Source organism: Drosophila suzukii, chromosome 2R (assembly GCF_043229965.1).
Source record: "Drosophila suzukii chromosome 2R, CBGP_Dsuzu_IsoJpt1.0, whole genome shotgun sequence".
In the NCBI taxonomy this organism is placed as follows: Eukaryota; Metazoa; Arthropoda; class Insecta; order Diptera; family Drosophilidae; genus Drosophila; species Drosophila suzukii.
In genome coordinates, this window is record NC_092081.1 from 22,891,769 (window position 1) to 22,901,699 (window position 9,931).

Below are 9,931 nucleotides of genomic sequence, written 5' to 3' on the forward strand. Positions count from 1 at the left end.
GGTCGGGGGGAAACGGGGGAAGCCTTTGCGGAAATTGCGATCGGGACGGGGAACCCTCATTTGTGCAAAAGCCGTTCATGGCAATGACTTCGACGAGTTGGTTTGGCTTTAATGGTTATTTAGGGGAATTTATATAGCTATCGATTCGGTAATCGGTAAACGATGAGGGATGCAAACCGAAATTGCATTCCTATTGCATTGCTTATCAGATGGAGAGGGGACAGCTTTCGGGAACCGTTTAGTTTCAGTGGCATGATATTTTAAAAAATATTATAGAAATCATATCTACTTCCTTTACTTGGGAGTGGTATAAGTCAACATTTTAAATACTTACTATTGAAATGTCATTCAAATTAAATCCTTAAATTTCTTCCTTGTAATAAGTCAACATAAGAAATATTTTCCAGACTTGCCAGCTCGAATATTTAAATGGATTAAGTCCCAGCATAAAACAGAATTCTTTCATAAATTGTTACCTTTAGAGAATATCTTTCTTCTTAGCTACAGCAAATTCCCTTACTCCTTGCTGACTGCAAACTTTAAGTTCACGTTTTCCCCCTGGTAATTCTTGTAATTTGCTTTAAATAAAAATTAATTGCTTGGAAAATTGCTAATAAGCTGAAAGCAAGTGGCAGCCAGGGCGAAGAACATCAAAAAGTGGCTAACCAGGGATTAAGATAGTTCCAAGAAGGATGTGTGGGACGCGACTTGGCTGGCTGAATTCCTGCTGCGGTTCGGGATCAGGTTCTGTGTTCAGCAAAGTTTTCCAAGATTGCGATTAACGAGATGCGTGGCAAGGTGAGGCCTTGTAATCAGAGAACTACCACTTAAAAGGCGGCGAGGGGGTAAAGGGAATTGTGTCCCGAGGATACGTTTAGTAAGTGTGAATTTGGTGTCATCAGTGGGAAAAATACAGTGGAGAGTGGCTTGGGGGGAAGCACCCAATGAGGGTCGAAGACAAAAGTCAACGGAAATGTGCGAGTTTCGCTCGGGGCGCAACTAAAATTGGCAATGAAAATAAGCGTAGATTACGGCTGGAGGAGTAGGAGTCCCGAGTTCCTGGCCATCGCCATCGCCATCAAGCGAAACCCATCAGCGTGTAATGAGAAAAAGTTAACTCGCTTCCAGGCATTTCAGTTGTTGTTTCAGTCACTGTTCCCCGGCGTGTGTCTCTGATTATATCACCATGGAACCGGGGAACCAGGGAACTAGGGGGTCATTATCTGCTCGAAGCTCTCGAGCCAAAGAAACCGAAGAATCCGAAGATGCCGATGGACACACGCTGGTCACTGCGAGGGCTAAATGCTCCTATTTAAGTTGTAAAATTTAAAAGCAACTCATAAACCTGACCCCAACTCTCTGTTTTCGGGGAGTGAGAAGTGTAAGATGCCGAATAAAGCCATTTTCGGAATGGCCTGAATGGATTTTGTAAGGGCCAGCCGTTGAAGATTTTAGCTGGGATTTTAAAGGGGCTTAAATTGTCGAAAGAAGTTTAATAAAAATATTTAAAAGATCAGCAAAATTTAGTTAAAGAAAACAATCTCCTTCAAAAATGTATACACTTTTACAGAAAACTGTTTTAGAGACCTGCAGAAAACGCGGCATCTTCTTATGGCTCTTAATACTTCATACTTAAAAATATATTATTACTTCAAACTATCATTTACTTTCGGTTTTGTAACCCAAAAACCTTACGTAACCTGAGGGTACCATTAACCCAGAGAAAATAAATCAATTAGGCACAGTTTCAGCTCACATCATTAGTTTTTCAGGCCAGGCGGTAGGGTACAAAATGATACACACATTATACAGTACATAATATGTCAAAGAGTGGACTGTGGAGCAGACAGCATTAGTGGATAATTAACACGCCCTTTTCGGGGAGTGTTTTTGGCCCCTTCCCAGCACCACTTTATTTTGGCCAACTTTTGTGATGCAAATGAGATTGTAACATGCGGTGTCTAAAATGTATCGTATCGTCTGTGTCCAAATAATTCGCAGTTGGGGGTCCACCCACATATGTTTATTCGAGAATCTATGAGTGGAGTGCTTGGTGTTCCAATTTCATTTTGTTTTTGGCTGTTGAAATTTCACGCTGCGCTGCCTTCAAAAGCAGCTGCATTACTCATACGCCCCTTATTCCTATCCTCAAAACCTCGAATCTCATCATAAAACTAATATCACCTAATGGGATGCAAATTATGATAATTAGCTGTAGTTTCCTGCACAAAAAATAATATATATAACTCATTTTCATTTTCTTTCTCTCGTTACAGGTATGTTTTCCGGATTTATCTGCCTAAAATATCGAAATTACGAATGCTGTGATACCCAAGTGAGTTTTGAATGGGTTTTAATGTGATTTGCATGAATTATGTTACGAGTTGGCATTTTCCACTCCCTCACTTCATGTGTGGGTGTGTTTGTTTGAGTGTTGTGACATGTTATGATGCGAGCAATCCAATTTGGTTTCGACTTTGCCATAAATCAGATAAGTGATGGAATGAAATCAGAGTGGAGTGTCAAATGAGGAAAGAAATAACTGGAATATATTTACTAGATATATTTACCAGGCGGTAAAAATGATTTGGAAAGCTCTGCGAACTTTTCGGGAAATGTTAGGACGCGTTGTTTTTTTACAAGGAATGCATTTTCTATGTATAATAAAAGTTACTCAAAGGAGAGTTAAATCCTTAAAGACATTAAATATATTCACTTATCTTTTTACCACATCTCACCCATTCTGTCGCTCACACATATCTTGAGAAAAAATTCCATTAGTCAGTGATTAACCAAAGTCAGGGAAGCCCACACGAAATCGTTTCTTCACACGCCTCTGTCAAAAGTCAGACAAACTCCTTTTCCGAAGCAGTCTTAATGATGTACAGATTAATGTTTTCCACCACCATGGCCAACAAGTCGGGGAAATTTCAGCTAACCGCCCGAGGCGATACATTTTCCAACCCGAAATCAACGGCGACGGAGGAAAACTGGAAACCAAATCAGCCACAAAGCAACGCCTTTTGTGCCAAAAACCGAAACCTTAACTATTTATTACCAAATCACTTGGGGCTGGCTGGAGTTACTGACTGGGCTGAGTGGATATTCAAATGCATTAGCTCCGAATGTCAGATATGACAGCTGCTGCTCTCTTGGCTATCTGAAAATGTCTATGTCTTTCGGTGAAATGTTTGCGGAGCAGGGGAATCCGTTGCCTTCATCTGCGTCAAAATGTTTGTTACTCCGGCTGCTGTCCACTGCAGTCAATGCACTGGGAAAAAAATATAGTTTTGGTTAAACTTTCAATGTTAAAGTTTAGGCAATATAATATAATGGCTTAAGACAAATAACTTTGGAAATACAAAACAAATTTAAACTATAATTAAAGCTCTATATTACGTTATTAATATTTTAAAGGATTTTTGTAAGAAGTATCTATTTAACTATCTATTTCTTAAGACAGATATCTTTATTTTTCATCAATAGTTTTTGATATTTCAAGATAAGGATTTTTTTCCAAGAATCTACATGTATTTGAAAAAGTTTTTTGCAGTGCAAAAACGATTTAATTTCGAGATGCCCAACCCAGCCCAACCCTTTGTCTAACTGGCTGAGAGCTGTTGTAGCCAAATTAGCGCCTTTGGCTGCCCTGACATTGAAAAGGGTCTAATGGGTCGCGTTCCGATGTCTGAAACTTTAGCCTGCTCGCTGTTAATGATCCGGAGCAGCGTTGGTTAATCGATTTATGATGTCGGAGGGAAAATTAAACGTGTCTGCGACTCTGGGGAGATAAGGTGAAAACAGTAGCCCAAAAAGCCCGACACAGAAAGCGACTTTAAAACGCCACCCAAGTTGCCCCGCCGATATGGCAAAACGTCAACAGATGACGGCTTGAAACGGAGTTGGGCAAGATAGTCTTAAAAAACTATTTCCCTCGAGCTTGTCTGCACTCTGCGAAGCGGATTGGTCGGGAGTCTCAAAGTAGCGCAAAATAACAATAAACAAGAAATAATCATGTTGCGGAAGAAGTTCAAGTTCCCTCCGCTTTTCCACTCCCCCAAGAAGCCAATCATGTGTAAGATTGCCATCCAGGAAGACGATGTCTGTGCCGGGTTAGGGTTCTTTGCCAACTATTTGGCCCACAAGGAGCTCGGGATTAAAGTGGAGGAGCTGCAATGGAGTTCTCATCGATGAGGCGCCTTCAAGTTCCAACGAAAGTGAAGCAGATGCGTTCGAGGAGAAAGCGGAAGTTCGGCAAGTGAAAAGCGAAAGGAGTTGTCACAAGAATTATGTAGTTAGGGTTGCTCCACTAATTTTGGGCTGATTTTGAAGGAGGTTTAGCTTTTGTTTACCAGAGAATATTTTGTAGTAGTTTTTCCTAAGTATAGGGTCAGAATAGTAAAGGTAGAAATATAGTCTTGATGATAAAGTTTTAAGAGTATGAATTCCTTCTTGAAGAATTACTTCAAAAAAACTATTTCACTTTTAAAAAGCTTTCAAAATCCAATGTTACATAAAATATGAAGTCCCACAATTTAGTAATTTAGGAAACACAATTTAATGAGAACTTTTAAAGCTCCTTAAGATCTACATACATACAGACTCCAAGATTCCCTTAACTATGAAACTAATTTTCCCAAGATTTCCCTATTCACCCATCTTCATTGGAACATTTTTCTCCACCAAAGTTACTTTCATTCATTGGCTCAAGGCGAATTCGGTTTGTTCTACATTCCTCCGAAAATCCTATCCTCGACAGAGGCATTATGAGCATATATACTTGCGCTCCATGGACTTCACCATGGAAAATCAGCAGCAACATCAAAGTTAAGCAACTTAGGCAGTTGTCGCATTAGTTGTGATTATTATCCCCAGACTTCGCATATGGAGACATAATAATACCTCAGCCCAAGAGATTTTCATTCGGAGTGTGTGGGTGTTGATTTGTGTTGTCTGTTGATTTTCTCGTTGAGTTGAGAATTCTGTGAAACTCTGTGGAACTCAAGGCAATTGAATGGGAAGTGGATTAAACTCTGGGGCAACTCTCGCGTTGGCATTGAACTGTAATCAGTGTAAGCTGTCAGAAGTTGAATTTTTCTTGGGCAGAAATCACGCAAGAAATGTGTATATTCATTCATTAAATTTAATGGGTGGAAATCAAACAAAAAGCAGCCACAAATTCCGGCTATCAAAGCGGACAAAGCTATCTTCGGGGATCGGGATTACAGCCCATCGATTGGCCTGGCCATCACATACATAAGGCCAAGAAAAAAGACCTGAAAAAGTGGCGACTGCTAAAGTTGTTGCAATTGAATTTGCATAAATTGTGGCCGGAGTCGAGTTCCTTCTGGTTTACTGGTTTGCTCTGCGGTTATGCAAATGGTGAACCCCCACCCCACACACACACACACACATATACCCCTTGTGTGCATTTGAAAATGCATAAGATTTATCCAAAGATTGCTGTCCATTAATTCAACTTGGATTTACTTTTAGCATATTTTACTACATGCAGCCGAGAGACTTTTTGTATTCACAGTTCGATTTGGACTCGAATACGCAAATTCTTTTTTTTTTTTTATCCACAACTACTTGCAATAAATTTGCATTTACCCACAAAATGTTTTGAACTATGAGGTTTTGAATTCGAGGGGGCCTTCGACTTACCTTGGCTGCACTGCTGAATTCATTCAAATATCTGGCAGATCTAGCGAGTTTATTCAGTCATATTGATTAGTTTTTGATTGCTGGCATTTAGGTCTAGAGATGACCTTTTTGGACCAAACATTTGGCTTGCTAATTCCAGCTGCACTTTAGTGGTCACTCAGGATAAATAAAAATGTCCAATGCCAAGTATGCTTACAGATCCCTCGACAACTTTAAATAAATACTTAAAGCCACATCTTTGTGATGAAAACTAAATGCCTTTCCTGCGGTTTTTCACCAAAAACGTATATTACATTTGTGTCAAGACAAAGGGCACTTTCCTCCGTCAAAAACTAGGTTAAGAAATCTAGTTAAATTTTTGCTGAAAACCCGAATGTAATTTGTTGGGGCCAAAAGTGCGGTGGGAAGCCGCAAAAACCTCTGATGGAAGGGAGTTTGTGTGCTAGTTTGCCGCCTCAGCAAAACACACATGAAAATTTAAATCCATTAACTGGTCAGAATGTTATACACAATTTATGAGGCGCATTGACAGCAGCAACGGAGGTGGGATCCCCGTTTTTGAACCCGGTACATACGTATACATTGAGGTATTTTTGAGGATTTAATGGCAACCGCAGCCGGGCAGTCCCAAACTTGGGCTTGTTTGAATAAACAAAGTGAACAGGACACAGTGTTGGCAATAAAACCAGCACAACTAACCAATAAACCCCGAATATCCATGGTGGTGAGGGGCTCTTTCTATTTTTTATTTGGCCGGCCGAAAAAGCCGCAAACGCTTTAAATATTCGAATGAACACGAAATAGTTTCGGACTAGGTTGACATTTTGGTTGCTTTTCCGTTCTATCCCAAAGCCCCGGAATAAAGTTGCCACTTTACACACGATTGGGCGATGAGCTGCCCAGTTCCTGTTTCAAGGAGCTGGATGCCTTGAATATTTCATGATGTGAACTGTGGCAGTCAATTCGGCGAGAGTACTTCCAAAATCCAAAATGACGGATCTTCGTATACCCTATATAAGGAAAATCCTTTCATTTGGTTAGAATTTGTACAGCTCCATCAAAGGGTACTACGTTTTCGGCTCTTTGGATTTTCCTTCCAGGTTTTCCTTGGCCTTTAACAAAGTTAGCAGGTCTTGTAGGCTTCAATTTAGCTACCCTTCAGTTCCAAAAAAAAAGTTTCACTTGTGAATCACCTTGTGAATCCCGTGGGACATGTCCTCTTGCACAAGTGAAGAACAAGTGACGCTCCATATAGAAAATTGTATGGGATGTCCGCATTTTCACAAGTGAAAATTCAAATGAAAATTTTTCGAAGTCCTACGGGATTTCACTTGTTCCTTATACTTATTTTTCGTATGGCCTGTCACGTGCCGGTGACTCGTCCCAAGTGAATCACTTGGGAAAATCAGAATTTTTCCTTGAGTTTTCACTTGTGAAATCACTTGCAAGGGACACGTCCCAAGTGAAACACTTGGGAAAATCAGAATTTTTCCTTGAGTTTTCACTTGTGAAATCACTTGCAAGGGACCCGTCCCAAGTGAATCACTTGTGAAAATCAGAATTTTTCCTTGAGTTTTCAATTAAAAAAATATAGAATTTAATTCATTTTATTTTAATTCATTTTAATTATATGGTACTATTTAGATTTTCAAAAATTGTACAATTATTGTTTCTGTTTTTTTGCTTCGTAAGCTTATTTTTAACGTTAGACATCGCCGTTCTTAAACCTTTGTCCGGGTCCTCTGAATCCTTGGCCAACGCTCCTGAAAAAACATATGTTTAAAAAATGCGTTTTATTTGTTTAATTGTATATTTACCTTTTATAGCTTGTTGCAGAATTTTTATTGGCACAAAACATTTCGTCATCCACTTTCGGCTAACGGAACCCATTGAATACCTTCAAAATTTACGTACTTTAAACTAAGATCAATGCACAACATCTTAAACTTAATGTAGCACTTACCTGTGTTTATTATATTAACTAAACGATTAAAGTAACTCTGCTGCGCACCATTAAAATGGATGCTTCCCTTTCAATCACTCAAACAGAATGCACCAAGTCTTCTCACCCCTTTACTAGATTTCTTTTGTTTTCTCTTCGCTGTTGGCGCGTGCCACTGCACCTATACCCTTTCTAAAGTGAAATATATCCGACTATATAGTTTTTACTTCTTGAGTAAAAAATACAATACGATTTTTTTTTAAATGTTAATACTTAAATGTTTTAAATACTTAAATCAATTTTAACGGACTAAATTTCTATAACTTAACTATAAAATTATATTGTAATAAGAATGTATAATAAGTAAATACAATATAACATTATAAGTAAATTCAATTTTCTAAATTTTACTATAATCAAATAGTTTACTTTTATAAAACAATATTAGTTGTTTTTTTCTATACACAATAATGCTCCTTAAATATTAGGGCATTCACATGTCGCTTCTCCACGAAAATTTTTCCGCCGAAATATTAGTCGCTAGCCGAACATAACGGAGAGACGCAAAAAAAAATAACGGACCAGCCGAAATTTGTCTCTGCGAGCGCGGAGTGCAGCAGATTATAAGACAAGAAAGAGAGGGAAATATCCGAATATCTGCCTCTCTTTGTTGCACGATCGTTTTCGTGGGCAGTCTTCTACGCTGCGCCGACTGCTCTGCTGACGTCAACAGCGGCACAGCGTTTTAGGCACAAAAAAAGCTTTTTGCCTTGAGCCATGTCACCGCGTCCCTACTGCAGAACTGAAGGGTATTTTGTCAACGAATTATGTACATTTCAGAGTAGATAAAATTGCTGGCTTACAGAGTTTGTTGAGAGGTTGGAAATTAATCGCTTGAAGTGGGTAACAGAGTTATTGATTTTGAGTGTGGGAAAGTTAATATGGGAAGTTATTGGGTAAGCCAACTCGAACTAGCAATTAACAGAAAGTAAACCCTAATTATGTTATTAGAAAATTGTTACATAGGCAAGGAACATAAAAATATTACGTATATTAGCTATACGTATAGCTATACTAAATAAAAGTAAGAGTCCTATAAGAAATACAAACTGTTCTCGAGCAACCCTTTGCTTAATCTTTATATATAGTTCCACTTACTTACTTTCTCGTTCAACTTTTCGGGGTAAACTTAATTAAGTTCAATTAAAGTGAGCAAAGTCAGGGAAACTTTAAGCCGCAGACAGGCTCACCCACGAAAATAAAGTTGCGAGGGAAATTAGCGCCATTTGCCGTTGCCACAATTTCCCAATCCAAATCACTCAACCCCAACTAATGCGATTCATTTTCGTGTAAACTAGCGAGACGTAAACTTTTCTCCACCCACAAATCAAGTGAGCAGGGAAAAAACGAGGAAGGCAAATCTAAGCTATAAATTCGGATATTTTTTATGGCCCTTTCTCGGTTGAAATTCAATAGCAGATAAATGCAGCTCACGATTCTCAACAAGTGCAGAGCCAAAAAGCCAGGACTAAGTGCAAATTTGTCACTCCATCCGGAAGTCGGGGATCGAAAAGGGTTGGTGATTGAGCGAGCGATGGAGTAGGTTAGTCAGGGGAGTTAGTTCCCGCCCCAATCACTTTACAACTCCAGCTGAATAAACTTTGATATTTTAGGTAAACATTTCCTGGCTGCACTGAAATGCTCTGCATTTATCAGTTAAAATTACACATTTGTTATTTCTACTTTATTTTAGCTGAACATTGGTTTAGGTACATGTCAGTTTCGACAAAATAGTCAGCTTATATGAAACGGGGAAGGTAATTTATTTATTTTAAGATTTTTTAAAAGAATTTCTCTTCCAAGGGTTTAAAATAAAGCTTAAATACTCCCTTGTATTTCCCCTTAGAATTTAAATATTATTTTTTAATGCTATGCACTTTGCTTTAATATTCATGGCACCAGCTTCTGATTTCCCTCTTGTATTTTCCCATCTGCATATGCTTTTTGCTTGTTTCATATTTAATCAATTAAAAAATGGTGTGTACGTGCACATATTTTTTGTCCCACCCTTGGACTCGCTCATAAAAATCGGGGAATGTCCTCCAAAACGCAGGATGAGATGTCAAAGTCCCAAATGCACATGTGCAGTGCTCCCGAGGACTTTACTTTCGAGTGGGGAATTTTAATTTCAAAATAATAATGAAAAGCTGCCGCACCCGCTCCAGTTTTTCCATTTCCCCCGCTGTTTTGTACTTTATCCTGTTCTGAAAACCTGACAATGTCATGAAATTGAAGCTATGTCTGCGTGTCCCCGGCTTTTGT

At 38.9% G+C, this 9,931-nt stretch overlaps 1 protein-coding gene and 1 long non-coding RNA gene across 3 annotated transcripts in view; one reads left to right on the plus strand and one right to left on the minus strand.

Annotated features, from left to right (window-relative positions):
• The window catches only part of Fili (Fish-lips), a 93,620-nt gene that overhangs the window by 40,422 nt on the left and 43,267 nt on the right, over positions 1-9,931 (plus strand). The gene's annotated exons all lie outside the window — the stretch shown is intronic.
• On the minus strand, positions 7,259-8,422 carry LOC139352480 (uncharacterized). 2 transcript variants are annotated; one of them, XR_011603688.1, is made up of 4 exons: positions 8,039-8,422; positions 7,631-7,801; positions 7,485-7,564; positions 7,259-7,430 (listed from the first exon to the last, which is right to left on the minus strand). It is a non-coding gene; the product is annotated as an uncharacterized lncRNA (long non-coding RNA). The 2 variants fall into 2 exon arrangements; XR_011603687.1 differs by having other exon boundaries at positions 7,631-8,420.